The 18,631-nt window shown below is 42.9% G+C and overlaps 1 protein-coding gene across 1 annotated transcript in view; it reads right to left on the minus strand.

Annotated features, from left to right (window-relative positions):
• Window positions 1–18,631, minus strand: part of LOC124712373 — a 623,942-nt gene that overhangs the window by 601,781 nt on the left and 3,530 nt on the right. The window lies entirely within an intron of this gene.

Raw genomic sequence — 18,631 nt, forward strand, 5'->3', positions numbered from 1 at the left:
CTGCCCACATTTTCAGGGTTGCCACAAGTTTCCCCAAGTGAAATTCCCTGATTTCCAGACAAGTATTTCCCTGACAAATCTTGAGATGTCGAGGGGAAGTTAAGACGTATGTTGACAATCTCCCTTTGCAGTTACAGTACAAGAAAAAAAAAGAACCTTGCAAGCAGATGGCATTTCCGGACGTGAGCAAAGACCTTAAGTACTAACATCAACATATTTTGTAATGAATTGTTTTTAGATGGAGAAACCAAGCCAAATAGTATACGTGCTTCAATAGCACCACTGATGTTGTTTTATTTCAATAAAACAAAACACATTTGCCGACAAAAATACGCATTTCCTTGAAATCGCAAGACAGATTTAAAATACCTTCACTGAGTTCACAAACAACCTCACAAAAAAGTAGGCCTCTTGAAAGAAGTGCATAAGGCGGGGAAGAATTGTGTAAACCGCCACTGTAGGTAACCGCCAATAAAATGTTGGTTCTGCTATGTTCGCTATTGTTGGTTATTGCCCACTGTGTTATAGCTGTTATTCTACAGGTATTTTGTGGTTTTTCTTTGGAAAAATATATGAGTAAATAGCGTACAAACCCCCAGCAACTAACACAATTTTCTTCTTCTTATCGTCCATACCCCCATGAACCATGGACCTTGCCGTTGGTGGCGAGGCTTGCGTGCCTCAATGATACAGATAGCCGTACCGTAGGTGCAACCACAACAGAGGGGTATCTGTTGAGTGGCCAGACAAACGCGTGGTTCCTGAAGAGGGGCAGCAGCCTTTTCAGTAGTTGCAGGGGCAGCAGTCTGGAGGATTGACTGATCTTGCCTTGTAACACTAACCATAACGGCCTTGCTGTGCTGGTACTGCGAACGGCTGAAAGCAATGGGAAACTACAGCCGTAATTCCTCCCGAGGGCATGCAGCTGTACTGTATGGTTAAATGATGATGCGTCCTCTTGGGTAAAATATTCCGGAGGTAAAATAGTCCCCCATTTGGATCTCCGGGCGGGGACTACTCAGGAGGACGTTGTTATCAGGAGAAAGAAAACTGGCGTTCTACGGATCGGAGCATGGAATGTCAGATCCCTTAATCGGGCAGGTAGGTTAGAAAATTTAAAAAGGGAAATGGATAAGTTAAAGTTAGATATAGTGGGAATTAGTGAAGTTCGGTGGCAGGAGGAACAAGACCTCTGGTCACGTGAATACAGGATTATAAATACAAAATCAAATAGGGGTAATGCAGGAGTAGGTTTAATAATGAATAAAAAATAGGAATGCGGGTAAGCTACTACAAACAGCATAGTGAACGCATTATTGTGGCCAAGATAGACACGAAGCCCACGCCTACCACAGTAGTACAAGTTTATATACCAAGTAGCTCTGCAGATGACGAAGCGATTGATGAAATGTATGATGAGATACTTATCCTAGAAAATAGATTAAGGAAAGGCAAACCTACGTTTCTGGCATTTGAGGACTTAGAGAAAACTTTTGATAATGTTGACTGGAATACTCTCTTTCAAATTCTGAAGGTGGCAGGGGTAAAATACAGGGAGCGAAAGGCTATTTACAATTTGTACAGAAACCATATGACAGTTATAAGAGTCGAGGGGCATGAAAGGGAAGCAGTGGTTGGGTAGGGAGTGAGACAGGGTTGTAGCCTATCCCCGATGTTAAAAAATGGCTCTGAGCACTATGGGATTTAACTTCTGAGGTCATCAGTCCCCTAGAACTTAGAACTACTTAAACCCAGCGAACCTAAGGACATCACACACATCCATGCCCGAGGCAGGATAATGGTTCAAATGGCTCTGAGCACTATGGGACCCAACATCTTAGGTCATAAGTCCCCTAGAACTTAGAACTACTTAAACCTAACTAACCTAAGGACATCACACACACCCATGCCCGAGGCAGGATTCGAACCTGCGGCCGTAGCAGTCCCGCGGTTCCGGACTGCAGCGCCCGAGGCAGGATTCGAACCTGCGACCGTAGCGGTCACGTGGTTTCAGATTGTAGCGCCTAGAACCGCTCGGCCACTCCGGCCGGCCCCCGATGTTATTCAATCTGTATATTGAGCAAGCAATAAAGGAAACAAAAGCAAAACTCGGAGTAGGTATTAAAATCCATAGAGAAGAAATAAAAACTTTGAGGTTAGCCGATGACATCGTAATTCTGTCAGAGACAGCAAAGGACCTGGAAGGTCAGCTGAACGGAACGGACATTTCTTGAAAGGAGGATATAAGATGAACATCAACAAAAGCAGAACGAGGATGATGGAATGTAGTCGAATTAAGTCGGATGATGCTGAGGGAATTAGATTAGGAAATGCGACAAAATAGTAAATAAGTTTTGCTATTTGGGGAGCAAAATAACTGATGATGGACGAAGTAGAGAGGATATAAAAGGTAGACTGGCAATGGCAAGGAAAGCGTTTCTGAAGAACAGAAATTTGTTAACATCGAATATAGATTTAAGTGTCAGGAAGTCGTTTCTGAAAGTATTTTTATGGAGTGTAGCCATGTATGGATGTGAAACATAGACGATAAATAGTTTAGACAAGAAGAGAATAGAAGCTTTCGAAATGTGGTGCTACAGAAGAATGCTGAAGATTAGATGGGTAGATCACATAACTAATGAGGAGGTATTGAGTAGTATTTGCGAGAAGAGAAGTTTGCGGCACAACTTGACTAGAAGGAGGGATCGGTTCGTAGGACATGTTCTGAGACATCAAGGGATCACCAATTTAGTATTGGAGGGCAGGGTGGAGGGTAAAAATCGTAGAGGGAGACCAAAAGTTGAATAAACTAAGCAGGTTCAGAAGGATGTAGGCTGCATTATGTATTGGGAGATGAAGAAGCTTGCACAGGATAGAGTAGCATGGAGAGCTGCATCAAACCAGTCTCAGGACTGAAGACCACAACAACTAGACCACTGATGTTATTTTATTTCAATAAAACAAAACACATTTTCTTCCAAAAATACGCATTTCCTTGAAATCGCAAGACAGATTTAAAATACCTTCACCGATTTCACAAACAATCTCACAAAAAAGTAGGACTCTTGAAAGAAGCGCATAAGGCGGGGAGAATTGTGTAAACCGACACTGTAGGCGACCGCCAATAAAATGTTGGTTCTACTATGTCAGTTATTGTTGGTTATTGCCCACTACGTTGTATCTATTATGCTAGAGGTATTTTGTGATTTTTCTTTGGAAAAATGTATGAGTACATAGTGTACAGCAACTGACACAATTTTCTTCTTCTTATCGTCCATAATGAATAAAACATGAAAATCCGCTGCATTATGCCACACACAAACAGACCTGGCCTGCGGGCAGATCAGTGAGACCAGATCCACTGGATCTACATCTATATCCACACTCCGCAAGCCACCTGACGCTGTGTGGCGGAGGGTACGTTGAGTACTTCTATCGTTTCTATTCGATTCTCGTATTGTTCGTGGAAAGAAAGAGTGTCGGTATGTCTCTGTATGGGCTCTAATCTCTCCGATTTTATCCTCACGCTCTCCTCGCGAGATATACGTAGGAGGGAGCAATATACTGCTTGACTGCTCGGTGAAGGTATGTTCTCGAAACTTTAACAAAAGCCCGTACCGAGCTACTGAGCGTCTCTCCTGCAGAGTCTTCCACTGGAGTTTATCTATCATCTCCGTAACGCTTTCGCGATTACTAAATGATCCTGTAACGAAGCGCGATGCTCTCCGTAGGATCTTCTCTATCTCTTCTATCAATCCTGTCTGGTACGGATCCCACACTGCTGAGCAGTATTCAAGCAGTGGGCGAACAATTGTACTGTAACCTACTTTCTTTGTTTTCGGACTGCATTTCCTTAGGATTCTTCCAATGAATCTCAGTCTGGCATCTGCTTTACCGACGATTAATTTTATATGGTCATTCCATTTTAAATCACTCCTAATGCCTACTCCCAGATAATTTATGGAATTAACTGCTTCCAGTTGCTGACCTGCTATATTGTAGCTAAATGATAAAGGATATTTCTTTCTATGTATTCGCAACTCATTACACTTGTCCACATTGAGATTCAATTGCCATTCCCTGCACCATGCGTCAATTCGTTACAGATCCTCCTGCATTTCAGTACAATTTTCCCTTGTTGCAACCTCTCGATATACTACAGCATCATCCGCAAAAATCCTCAGTGAACTTCCAATGTTATCCACAAGGTCATTTATGTATATTGCGAATAGCAACGGTCCTACGACGCTTCCCTGTGGCACACCTGAAATCACTCTTACTTCGGAAGACTTCTCTCCATTGAGAATGGCATGCTGCGTTCTGTTATCTAGGAACTCTAGGGCCTGCACATTAGTTGGAACCGAATGGCTTCAGATCAGCAGGCCCGATCCATTACAGATACCCACAAAAACGGCCTACGGTTCTGGCCCATCGTGGACATCCATTCGTGTGGCCAGCTACTCTCACAAGCCACAGACAACATGTTGATGAAATGAGATAACAGTGATCAATCCAAGTAACAGATAACTTGTTCAAATACTCTGAGAATCAGTAATGAGGAGGATATACAGCAACTCACCGTAAAGATGACTGCTGAGCCGCAGACAGGCATGTACAAAAGGCAGTCACACTCCCACAACTACATTTTCAGCCTTAGCCTTTGTCATAAAACGAGAACGCACACAGATTCACGTAATCACTCAGACACAACTTATGCAAACATGACCACCGTCTCTGCCCACTGCGTCTATAGTCTCTGACAATCAGATCCAAACAAACTCCTCATGTCTCCCTCCCTCTCGTCAGCAGCTGCTAGGCTAGTGGCAAGAAGTGGTGGCAGCACTGACTGCAAGCTGAAAGTAGTGGTAGGAAACCAACAGTGCATGACACCTCAGTAAACAAATCATTTCATCTACTGAGACAAAAACAAGATTTTTCCAGTGTTTTTTTTTCAAATTATCCTGATACGGGGTGTTCAAAAAGTCTCTCCGCAGTGCCGTATGATTGTTACCACGCTTGCCGTATGATTGTACGCCTGCCTGGGTTACTTCCCTTCAAGTGGACTCTCCCAACATTCCACTGTTTCGTTTTTCTCAGCCAACGTCAGTAGTATCGTTGGTGTGTGTGGTCACGTGTTGACGTAAACGTTTAAGTTTAGTTCCTTTGTTCGTTTCTTTCGTTTTTTTACATACGAAGTTCATAGACAATATTTCATAAATATGGACAACTACTTCGTATCGCATTTGTGCAGCATGTAGTATACATGTCAGCTAAAGATTTAAAAAGATATATTTACTATAAAAACAGTCTTGATCACGATTTATTTATTAAGGTGACCGGTTTCGACCACTACTGTGGTCATCTTCAGACCATTGAGTAGGAACCTCTTTCTTCTGGAGAATCACTACTAAACAGTGATTCTCCAGCAGAAAGAGGTTTCTACTCAATGGTCTGAAGATGACCACAGTAGTGGTCGAAACCGGTCACCTTAATAAATAAATCGTGATCAAGACTGTTTTTATACTAAATCTTTCGTTTTTGTCATTGTCAAAATGCTAACCATTGAAGAGCGTGTGCTTTTAGTAGAAAAAGTGTTCAAAGCTGGCTGTAAATACACAGTTTCAAAAAAATGGCTCTGAGCTCTATGGGACTTAACATCTGAGGTCATCAGTCCCCTAGAACTTAGAACTACTTAAACCTAACTGACCTAAGGACATCACACACATCCATGCCCGAGGCAGGATTCGAACCTGCGACCGTAGCAGTCGCGCGGTTCCGGACTGAAGTGCCTAGAACCGCTCGGCTACCACGGCCGGCATACACAGTTTCAGTTTGACAAACATTTAATTCAGTTTTCCCGGAGACAACACTCCCACATCGCGATACTGTGTGACATTTGATTAAAAAATTTCGAAGTACGGGTTCAATGACAGATGCACCGAGAAGCGGTCGTCCTAGCTTTTTGTCTGGGGATAAGCTACTCGCTATCTCCGATAAAATGTCCATGAGTCCGAACAAGTCAGTAAGAAAACTCACCCAGGAAATCGATGTGTCGGAACGGCCCACACAGCTGTAAGGAAAAAATTAAAACTTTTCCCGTACAAAGTGACAGCCGTACAAGAACTGAAAAATACTGATCATGCCAACAGACTGCATTATCGTCAATGGTTCAAAAATTTCGTTCAACAAAATGGAAGGGATATTCTTAATGAAACGTTTTTCGCTGATGAGGCGTGGTTTCATTTATACGGGTACATGAACTCGCAAAATTCTCGTATGCGGAGTACTGCAAATCCATTGTGTATTCACGAGGAACCACTTCATTCTGTGAAAATAGGAGTTTGGATTGCAATTTGTAGACGTCGGATTGTGGGTACCATATTTTTCAACGAAATAATAAACGCACAACGATACTGCAGCGATATTCTGTACCCATTCATGGGAGAACTTGTGTTAAGTGAAATACTGAACGGTTATTTTGAACAAGATGGTGCAACCGCGCATACAGCTCGTGTTTCAATGTCACTGCTTGCTGATGTTTTTGGTGATCGCATAATTTCACAGGGACTTTGACCTCCACGATCGCCTCACCTAACACCACCTAACGTTTTCTTCTAGGGTGCAGCGAAAGCAACTGTCTATAAAAACCGTCCAAAATCCAAGGGTGAATTGAAAACTGCTATATCCACTTTCACTGCTTCTGTTACAGAAGAAATGTTACAGCTTGTGTTTGGAAACATGATTAGACGAATTGAATTGTGTATTCAACAACAGGGGGGACACTTTCAACATTTAATGTGAAAATTTGTAAGTAAAAATGAATATTCAATAAATTAATAACTTGTATTTCACTGAGTTTCATTTCGATATATTCACTGCGGTATACGGTATTGCGGAGAGACTTTTTTAACACCCCGTTTCCCCTAATTTCCATGACGTGTTTGAAATTCCCTGATTTCCCTGATCTCCAGAACATGTGGCAACCCTGACTTTATATACCAGATGTAGGAACCTATAGATGGTGCTAGCAGTCAGTGTAGTGCCCGTGAGACCGCGTCTGCAGCACCATCTGCTTCCTGTAACGGCTGCCGACGAATGTGAACACACAGTAACCCAGTTCCAAACATCGCTATCTGTTTTAAACCCGTAAACATGTCGAGTTTTGTGCCTACGAACTACGATTTGCGGACAGCATTGGTTTTCTGTTATCATTTGAAGAAAACTGCTGCAGAATCGCATCGCACGCTTGTCGAAGCTTACGGCGATCATGCTCTTGGGAAGACACAGTGTTTCGAGTGGTTTAAAAAATTCAAAAGTGGTGATTTTCACGTGAGAAACGACGATCGCGGGAACCCACCGAAAAAGTTCGAAGACAACGAATTGCAGGCCTTATTGGATGAAGATGATACTCAAACTCAATAGGAAGTCCGGGACAATTGATTAGTGATGCAGAAAGCCACTTCTCTTCGGTTGAAAGCTATGGGAAAGGTGCAGAACGTGAGAAAATGCGTTCCGCATGAACTGAATGAAAGACAGCAAGCACATCGAAAGACCAATTGTGAAATGTTGCTCACTAGATATTTTGAGATTCATAAGCGTCGTAAATCATGGGTGAATCCAGGCAAGCCGTCGACATCCACAGCAAGACCAAATCGCTTTGGAAAGAAGACAATGCTCTGTGTCTGGTGGAACCAGAAGGGAGTCATCTATTATAAGCTGCTAAAACCTGGTGAAACCGTTAATACTGATCGCAACCAACAGCAAATGATCGATTTCAGTGGAGCATTACGTGAAAAACGACCGTAATACGGAAAAAGGCAACACAAAGTTCTTATGTCCTCCTTGCTCTGACCGTCAATTACCATGTTACGCTATCTCCTCAAGACGACGATAAATTGCTTCAAGCATCGCTTTGTCGGGGCACTGTCGTTCTCGAAGTCCCTTCCGATAGAAAGATTGAGAGCCACGGCCGTTACCATCTGCTAATCCATACAGCATTTGTCAATTCTGTACACTGTGTGATCAAAAGTATCCGGACACCCCCAAAGACATACGTTTTTCATATTAGGTGCATTGTGCTGCTACCTACTGCCACACATTCCATATCAACGACCTCAATAGTCAGTAGACATCGTGAGAGAGCAGAATGGGGCGCACCGCGGTACTCACGAGCTTCTAACGTGGTACAGTGATTGGGTGTCACTTGCGTCATACGTCTGTACGCGAGATTTCCACACTTAAACATCCCTAGGTCCACTGTTTACGATGTGGTACTGAAGTGGAAACGTGGAGGGACAACGTACAGCACAAAAGCGTACAGGTCGACGTCGTCTGTTGACTGACAGAGACCGCCGACAGTTGAAGAGGCTCGTAATGTGTAATAGGCAGACATCTATCCAGACCATCACATAGGAATTTCAGCCTGCATTAGGATCCACTGCAAGTAATATGACAGTTAGGCGGGAGGTGAGGAAAATTGGATTTCGTGGTCGAGCGGCTGCTCATAAGCCACAAATCACGCCGGCAAATGCCAAACGACGCCTCGCTTGGTGGAAGGAGCGTAAACATTGGACGATTGAACAGTGGGAAAACATTGGGTGGAGTGAAGAATCACGGTACACAATGTGGTGATCCGATGGCGGGGTAAAGGTATGGCGAATGCCCGGTGAACATCATCTGCCAGCGTGTGTAGTGCCAACAGTAAAATTCGGAGGCGGTGGTGTTATGGTGTGGTCGTGTTTTTCAAAATGGTTCAAATGGCTCTGAGCACTATGGGACTTACCGAGCGAGGTGGCGCAGTGTTTAGACACTGGACTCGCATTCGGGAGGACGACGGTTCAATCCCGCGTGCGACCATCCTGATTTAGGTTTTCCGTGATTTCCCTAAATCACTCCAGGCAAATGCCGGGATGGTTCCTCTGAAAGGGCACGGCCGACTTCCTTCCCCATCCTTCCCTAATCCGATGAGACCGATGACCACGCTGTCTGGTCTCCTTTCCGAAAACAACCAACCAACCAACCACTTTGGGACTTAACTTTTGAGGTCATCAGTCCCCTAGAACTTAGAATTATTTAAACCTAACTAACCTAAGGACATCACACACATCCATGCCCAAGGCAGGATTCGAAACTGCGACCGTAGCGGTCGCGCGGTTTCAGACTGTAGCGCCTAGAACCGCTCGGCACTCCGGCCGGCGTGTTTTTCATGGACGGGGCTTGCACCCCTTGTTGTTTTGCATGGAACTATCACAGCACAGGCCTGCATTGATGTTTTAAGCACCTTCTTGCTTCCCACTGTTGAAGAGCAATTCGGGGATGGCGACTGTATCTTTCTGTGGTGTCACCGCCAGACACCACAATTGCCTTTAAATCGGCCGTGGTCCGTTAGTATACGTCGGACCCGCGTGTCGCCACTATCAGTGATTGCAGACCGAGCGCCGCCACACGGCAGGTCTAGAGAGACGTCCTAGCACGCGCCCCAGTTGTACAGCCGACTTTGCTAGCGATGGTTCACTGACAAATTACGCTCTCATTTGCCGAGACGATAGTTAGCATAGCCTTCAGCTACGTCATTTGCTACGACCTAGCAAGGCGCCATTATCATTTGCTATTTATCTTGTGATGCATGTACCGTCAGACCGATGTTCACCAATTATGGATTAAAGTTAAGTATTCCAGAAGCTCCGTACTTTTTTTACTAGACTCAATTCCTTTAACTGTTCCCGCCTGCGTGAGCTTAAACGCGTGCCTTTCGGCTATCTCCTAGTGGCTTGGCAGTCTTGCCAAGTCACAACACTTTCAACACGATCGAGCACCCATTCGTAATAGACGGTTTGTGACGGAATGGTTACGCGACAATAACATCCCTGTAATGGACTGGCCTGCACAGAGTCCTTACCTGAATCCTATAGAACACTTTTGGAATGTTTTGAAACGCCGACTTCGTGCCAGGCCTCACCGACCGACATCGATACCTCTCCTCTGTGCAGCGCTCCGCGATAAATGAGCTGCCATTGCCCGATAAACCTTCCAGCACCTGATTGAACGTATGCCTGCGAGAATGGAAGCTGTCATCAAGTCTAAGAGTGGGCCAACACCATACTGAATTCCAGCATTGCCGGTGGAAGCCGCCACGAAGTTGTAAGTCATTTTCAGCCAGGTGTCCGGATACTTTTGATCACATAGTGTATTGAGTACACTGCTATTACACTGAACCGGAAACCAAGTCTGCGATGAACACTAAAGAGCTGGTACTACATTCTTGCACAGTCCGTGACGAAAACTAAACAGCTAGAGCTACGTGCTTGATGCTAATCTTAGTCGGCGACAATATTATTGTTGCTGGCAGTGAGGGTGCTTCGGTCGGCTTATTGTGAATTTTTATGGTGATATTTCACGAGGACACACTGAAACACTTGATAGTACACGCACAACTGTCTTGAAATAATTCACAGTGCCATGCGATTTCCTTATTCACCACTGTACTTACTTGTTCGTCATTATTCAGTCACCGCGTGGTTCCTATAACGTCCACGGGAGTGCAAAAGCAATAATGATGTGGTGGCGTACTAAAGCAGTGGAATTACTCGCATGTCAATATTGCCTCAATTCATTTGGACCAAGAAACACTGGTCGTGAACCTAAGAATTACAGCTTACTGTGCATTCTGACTGAAAATATTTTGAACACTTGCTGTAATAAAATGTTTCGTGTAATTCAGAAATGTACTGTTTCTGTGAATTTCGCATGATTTATGTCATTATGAAGAGAAGGAGAAAAATGAGGTCTAATGTGGGAATAAAGTGTTTTCGGACCTCTATCCATACAGCACATTTTATTCCTCCATGTGTGAGGAATGTTTGCTGAATGTTTGTTACCCCTTGTATCTGGGGTTCCAAAAGGAAGTGTTATAGGCCCTCCATTGTTCTTAATGTATATAATTTAGTGCACAACCACTAAGCCCCACCAGAGTTTCCTTAAGGCAGTGGTTCCCAACATGGGTGCAATTACCCCCTGAAGGGAAAACCGAAATTTTCTGAAGGGTAAAAATAGGGTTCCATTGTGTTTCGGTCAGGAAACTAAATCGTTTACAAAATACCGGTATTATTACTATTTTCTCTATTTTGTAAGACTGTAATTCTAGCTACATAAATTACGAATAATTACATTTTTTCAAATACTAGCATTAATGGGTAGCACAATGTGGTGGAGGTTACAGCTTGTGAAACGAATGTATGAACATCTCCCTCATCATGACAGCAAAATTGAGACATATATATGACATATACTTAAATATCTCATGTAAATGCCTTCTCAGAGTTGTAGGTAGTTCCAGCAACAGACAAGAAATGGCTTCATTATTCATTTCGCAACAATAAATAAACTGACAGTGCAATGCAACAGAGAGTACAATTATTATTATTATTATTATTATTATTATTAGTAGTAGTAGTAGTAGTAGTTGTTGTTGTTGTTGTTGTTGTTGTTGTAGCAGTGTCAGACAAAAAGCATTGGCAGCCTGAGGTCTTCAAGTTTCCGCCATTTACTAAATGGCGAGTCCAGCAGTCAAGTGATTTATAAACAGTAAGTACAGTGCACACATTTTAACTTGGTTGATTTCAAATGGAGGTGCAGTGTGTGGGTGAAGAAAATGTCACTAGGTATTAAAGTAGGTCATATGAAGCATGTTTTGGAACAAGTGTCTATCCTCAACGTGGCTTTCTTTTCTGAAAAAGAATTATTGGCAGCACTCGCGATGTATTGAGCATTGCTTCGTCACTGTACAGGAAGGACTGTTAGAAATAATCAGTACCATCTGTCTCGTCTACCCATATTGTTTGCTAAGTAAAAGGCATAAAAAACTTAATATTATTTATCTTTCATCATTTTAAAAATAAAAGTCTTAAAAGGAAATTCATTTTCGTTCTAAAGTTTACAGACATGATAATGCTGATGATGATAGGAGCAGCAGGGGTGGGCACTAGCTAATATCTAACTGCACTCAGGGTAATTCTGATGGTGGTTCCTTTCGGGGGAAATGGTCTCAGTAAAGTTGGGAACCACTGCCTTAAAGCATCAGACTCCCATATATCAAACTGCTTCAAACGCCTGATTATTTAACTCATTATGAAAAGGTGGAGGAGTATATCCTGTGTAATTTGCGCTCAGTTTTTAGTAGAAGCTAGTTTCACGCGCATCTTATTGTTTATGACGTCATATCTCATGAAATGTACGTCGTACAATGATACAGTTTTGCAGATACGTTCAGTGGTATATGTGGATATTATCTGCAAAATGTGTTGCGAATAGTATTAGTAACAAATATGTAATAAATTAAAACATTGTGCCTGCAGCTAAAGTTTTACGGCATGAAGAGCGAAAATGTAGAAAACGGTAAACTCTTTTCCTTTCATATTTTGTGTGGCGTCTCCCCGAGAAAAAGTTTGAAATTATGTGTTAAGTTTGTTGGAAATAGCTAAGTGCTCTCGTTCTCAAACACTGAATGGATATAGTCTGGGTAATTTTCGCGCCGTGATTTAGCGCTACCTCAACACATACGCACAGTTTCCAACTTTAACATGCATACCTTTAAAGTAAGGTTACACCTCTTTAAGAGAAGATTATGACAGCATTTGAAAATTTAAATTCGGTCAGTAATTATTTCCTAGAAGCCGCTGCATAGGCAATCTGCAACTAGAACCAGGTGATTATTTGAGCCGTTCACTAATGTAGGTCTGAGCAGCCCTGTTATATTGTTTGCACATGATGTCGTCCAGTAAAGCCGTCAGAAAATCAAAATGAATGACAAAATGATTTAGATCAGATATCTGCATGGTCCATAAAGTGGCAGCTCGCCTTGAACAATGTAAAGTTTGATGTCCTCCACATGAGTACTAAAAACAATTGCACAAAATTTCGGTTACACTACATCTCACAAATTAGTAGGTTGTCGATTCAACTAAATAGCTACAGATCACAATTACGAACGACTTAAATTGGAACCATCACGTAAGCACTTACGCAGGGACTGTCCAAGGCCAAAGAAAGCTGATGTAAGCACAACCTTCTGATAAGATAAGGGCTGCTTGGTGCCCCACTCCCTCCCTTCTGACGAACCATCAGAGATTCATCACGTCAGCCAGGCGACTCACCCAGGCAGTTGTGTTATATGACATAAATGCGGTGGGAGTCTGCTCTGGACCAACGACGATCACATATTCCCCTTTTTCTATCCCATATTCATCTTTTATAACTTGAACACTTATGTGGGAGAGGTTACTCAGGAGCTGAATAAAAAAGGGAGAAAATATGTCTATTTGTGAATACCAATTTTACGTGACACCAGCAGAGACCACAACCACACAGATTTGTAAGTACTATTATTTTTATTTACTTTTCCATATTTTTCCAAATTTTAGGTATCTTCCTCAATTCTCCTATTTTATAACTGGAGGCACTCTGGAGTATAGGGTGAGACTGTGTCTTCTTGTTTATAACAGATTACGTCACTCTTGGTCTATCTCTTAACAACAATATTATGTGGCACAAGCAGGGTCCTCGTCTACGCAGAAATGTAAGTCTCTCAGTTTTACAGGTTTTTAAGTATTTTTATCAGGTTTTTCGCAAATTTACGTATTTTCTCCAATAAAGTAAGACTCTTCCCAACGTTCCATCGACGTCATATTGCTCTCACGCAGCCAAAATGGAGAATTAGATATCACTGATACTGAGGCACACCTCCTCAAATCCATCTTTCAAATCTTGGACGCTCTGGAGCTGGGCAGCACAGGAATAGTCCGAGTCTGTTTGTTAATAAAATATTAGGTCACTTGAGGTCTGTTTGTTTAATATTTCGAGGCATCAGCGGAGGCCTCACACAGACAGATAAGTAAGTACTCTCAGTTCTACGCATTTTCCACAGTTTTGTGTATTGTACCCAATTACACGATTTACGCGTCAGCATAGCCTCGCATGACATGACATCATGTCGCAGTGTCGCGTCGCGTCGCATCACACCGCGTCGCGTAGCATCGCTGCGCATCATTTCGACATCACGATGCTCTCAGCATGGTCCCAATTTATGTATCATTGCTAAGCCAAAGTCCCGTTACTAGTTTATGACGTCATAGTATTAGAAATGAACAAGTTGGTAGAAATAATGACGTCATATCGATGCCGCCACAGAGAATTCTATAAGCACTTTCAATTTTTAACCATATTGATAAGAAATAATAGATTATGTGACGTCATTGTAAAATTCTGATGCTTCCAACCAAAGATAAAGAGATTCCAGCTGCAGCTGCGACAGCCCCAGCGAAAATATTACGCTTGCAGATCACCCCTCAGACACGGACGTGTGGGTGTGTAGCCGTGAATGCCTATGATACGCACACAGTGCCGAAAAACTTGCGGTTTGTGCCTAACATTGCTGCTATATCATTTTTCACTGAGAGATCCCTCAGTCGCTGTAATGACGGCAAACAGATCCCAAGAAGTAGGTGGAAATATCAAAGACTGGTACAAATACACAACGCTCTACTCACGGATGACAGCGGTACGATATGGAAATCTACGTGTAATGGCGAGCGGGAGAACTTCAAACGTCTGCCTAACACTACACCAGATCATATCCCCAAATATAGTAGAGAAATTTACAAAATTTATGTGTAACCACCTTCGACCTAGTAGCTGGCACAAATGACGCTCAATCGTCCAAGGAGAGGGCATCCAGCCACAGCAAAACATGTCGTAACTTGTTGACACTATTGCAGATAAATACTGTAAACAGTCTAAGTGCCAAGCACCACTCTTCCTCCTCGTTTCTCTACAATTGCTCTATGGAATAACTAGACAAACCAGTCTTAACTCTTGCACACATACACGCTCACTAAAGGAAATATATGATCTCGTTTGTGAATAACCGCTGATAACAGTTCAATAGCCAATTACACCTCTCCCTACTACCACCTTTCTTTCAGGATCAACCAGAAACATATTCCCCTCCGCCCATCTGTCATGCTTTTGAAACTACCGTGGGTGACTACATTTTCTGCTAGGCAGCACTCCCTGATGGAATGAAGACTTGTAACAGAATAAACAGAATATATGCGACATTACCATAAGCTTCGTATATTAATCACGAGAGAATCAGAGTATGATACGTAATTTCGACTGCTCCGCAAAGTTCCAAAGACACTCACCGGACAGATAGCAGGCTGCTGTATTTTCCACAAAAACTTATCTGCATATTTATAGTGAGCAGGATCGGCAAAACAGACATCCCTCCTCCCCCCCCCCCCCCCCCCCCTACCGATCACTCCGGCGACGCCGTCGCTCTTGAAGACTGAGCGTCATTTGTGGCAGCTACTGGGCCGAATGTGATTACACATCCGTTGTGCACATTTCTGTGCCACCCCTGTGGGAGATGGACCAGCGTAATGTTAAACAGACATGTGGATCTCTACCGTTCGCGACCTGGTGGCCACGATCGTTCAAGGAGTTCCACACCTTATTGGCACTACCCGGCGAATGCAGCTGGAAGAGAGGTTTGTATTTGCAACAGTCTTCGATATTTCCACCTACGACTTGGGATCTCTTTGCCGTTATTACTGCAAACGCAAAATCTCTCGGTCATCGATGTTAATCTCCAACCGCAACTTTCTCAGCAATTGCTGGGCACTGTGTCTGCGATCATTGGCGTTCGCGGCTACACACCCATACGTCGGAATAAGAGAGGGATGATCTACCCTCGAGCAGGCGAGATGATTTTCGCAGGGTTGTTGCAGATATTGCTGGCCTCGCTGTAGATGAGCGTTTTTGTAACGCTGTGCTACACGTGAAGTATGACTGAACGCATCAGAACGACGTCACACAACTTAGTAATGTAGCGTGGTATTTCTTATACAATATCTTTGGTTTCCAGAATTATCTATGACGTCACTATTTCTATAAACGTGTTCGTTTATAACACTATAATGTCACACACAAGCACTGGAGCTATGACTTATCAGTTATACTCAGTTATACGAGGTGCGACAATAAAGTAATGAGACTGATTCTCTTTGCAAGATGTGGCAACCCTGCAGGCTTGCGTAGGCACAATATCTTTGACCTTGGTCTATAAGCTACTTCTAGTCCAAGTGGCATATCGATGCAACTGCTCAGTCGTGAGTTGTGCTGTAATAAGTTAGCACATGTTTGTGTCTCTCATTACGGAAATGGAACTGCATAATATTGCGCAATGGTATGCCATTTCTTTTTGCGTTAAATTGGGTGAAAACGCGACGACAGCTTATGCTAAGCTTCAGAAGTCTTTTGGAGAGGAGGTTATGTCGAGCTCAAGATTTTCGTTGGTATAAAATGTTTAGTGAAGGCAGGACGAATGTTTAAGACGAAGAGACTGCAGTGGACGACCATCAACCTCATGGACGGATGTCAACTTGGCCAGGGCGCATGAACTCGTACGATCTGATCGAAGAATATCTGTGAAAATGATTGCAGAAGAACTGAACATCAATCGAGAAACGGTTCGTTTAATAATAACTGAAGATCTTGGTATGACAAAGATTTGTGCAAAAATGGTTCCCAAAAATCTCACACCACAACAGCGAGAAACACGGAAAAATGTGGCACCCGATCTGTTAGAGCAAACAGAAATCAATCCAGAATTGTTGAGTCGTGTTATCACTGGTGACGAAAGTTGGTTTTTTCAGTACGAGCCAGAGACAAAACGCCGAAGTTTGCAATGGTGCTCAGAGGGATCACCCAGACCAAAAACAGCTCGCATGTCAAAGTCAAAAGTGAAATGCATGCTTGTGTGCTTCTTTGATTCCAAGGGAATTGATCATAAAGAGTGGATGCCTCCTGGATAAACAGTCGGCACCATCAACATTTAGCCATACTGTACATCCGAAAAAGCAAGTCGTAATTTTTGACATTACATGAAAGAAGTGCGATGATTTTCCTGACAGGTGGCACGGTTAAATATTTTCAGTGATCTTATTAAAATCCCACAAGCCAAAATCACAGAGAACTTTGGCTTGGAGTGGACTTTATTACGGAAGACATTTATTACTATAAATTATGAAATAATACAATTATTTTCGCATTAGCATTTCATACGAAAAAAAATTTCCTGACAGCAGTTTATGAAGCAAATATATAGCGCAATCGCATTCCAGCTTCGAGTAGGATTTCATTGTTATAGCTAAATAAAAGTAATCATAATCTCCCACGATGTGCAATATTTAGGCGTGAGAAGTAAAATTTATATATACGCTTAGAAGCCCCACGGTGGCTAATATTTTGGACATCATCCAGTCAACGAATGCGTCATTTTCCACATCAAAAGCTCAAGCCACTAAACTCCAAGCATCGGCGCCAGGATGGCAGCGGTAAAATTCAGGAGTGGGCCTAATGTGCGAGATAGCGCTCCTCATCCCCTGTTAGATCTTATCTGTCCTCCAAACTGCTGCAATATCATGTAATTCCAAACTGGGCCTAACGTGGACGTGATTGGCTTCCTATGTCGTCCGCAAGATACATGGTGTCCCACATAAAACTGGTACGCCTTATGTACTGGTTAATTATCTCTGCTTGTGAAGTGGCAACACTGTCTCGAAAGTTGCCTTCACTGCATTTTATCGGAAAGTTGAGTGCTGCTGTGTGTTCTTGAGTCAGTTGTGAGAAGATCGTATTGTCGAGATGTTACAGAAATGGAGCAGTGTGTATTAGAACTGGGAAATGATACTGTGGACTGTTACATAAAGATAGGTTCCATCAAGGAATGTAAAGAAATGTTTTAAGCGAAGTATACTGGTAGGAATCTCCCCACGACCAGCACTATTCAAGATCTATACAAGAAATGGAGGGCTGTAGGATCCGTTCAGAATGTGCAGATTTTTAGGTGAGCAACAGGGGACAGAAATCGCATGGACATTACAAGAACACGCAAGAGGTTATCGCAGCAGGTTCGTGTATGTCGTACATCGTGTATTAAAAAATATGAAATTGAAAGCCTATCGTGAGAGTGTGGTACAAGAGTTGAAATTTGACGGTGGCTGTTATCATCAGTTGTTAATAGTTACCTGGCCCCCTCGCCTTACGTCGTGTCGGATGAGGCTTTGTTTCATTTCTCGGGTTATGTGAACACACAGAATTGCAGATACTGGTCGCAGGAAAACCCACATATTCTGCGTGAAGACTCTCTCTGCTAGGAGAAGACAGGTATTTGGTGTGCGTTGTCCGACATGTGCATTATTGGCCCCATATTTTTTGATTACACCTTGAGCAGTGTCAGATGTCTAGAGATCTTTGACGCTTTCTATTCCCAGTTAACAGACGAAGAGAAGCTATATGCAGTATTCCACCAAGATGGAGCAACCGCTCACACGTCCAACCAAAGTATGGTGCACATCAACAACGTATTCCCTGAAGACAGACTTGTCAATAAAGGCTCTGGCCCCAAGGTCGCAGCACTTAACATCGTGTGATTTTTATTTATGGGGCACCTAAAAAGCAAAGTGTATGCTGACAACCCTCGCACAATAGACGATCTTAAACGGAACATTACTACAGAAATTAACATGACGGCTGCAGGATTATAGGGTGTTGTTGGTGACGTCATCACACG

This window comes from Schistocerca piceifrons, chromosome 8, assembly GCF_021461385.2.
Source record: "Schistocerca piceifrons isolate TAMUIC-IGC-003096 chromosome 8, iqSchPice1.1, whole genome shotgun sequence".
NCBI lineage: Eukaryota > Metazoa > Arthropoda > Insecta > Orthoptera > Acrididae > Schistocerca > Schistocerca piceifrons.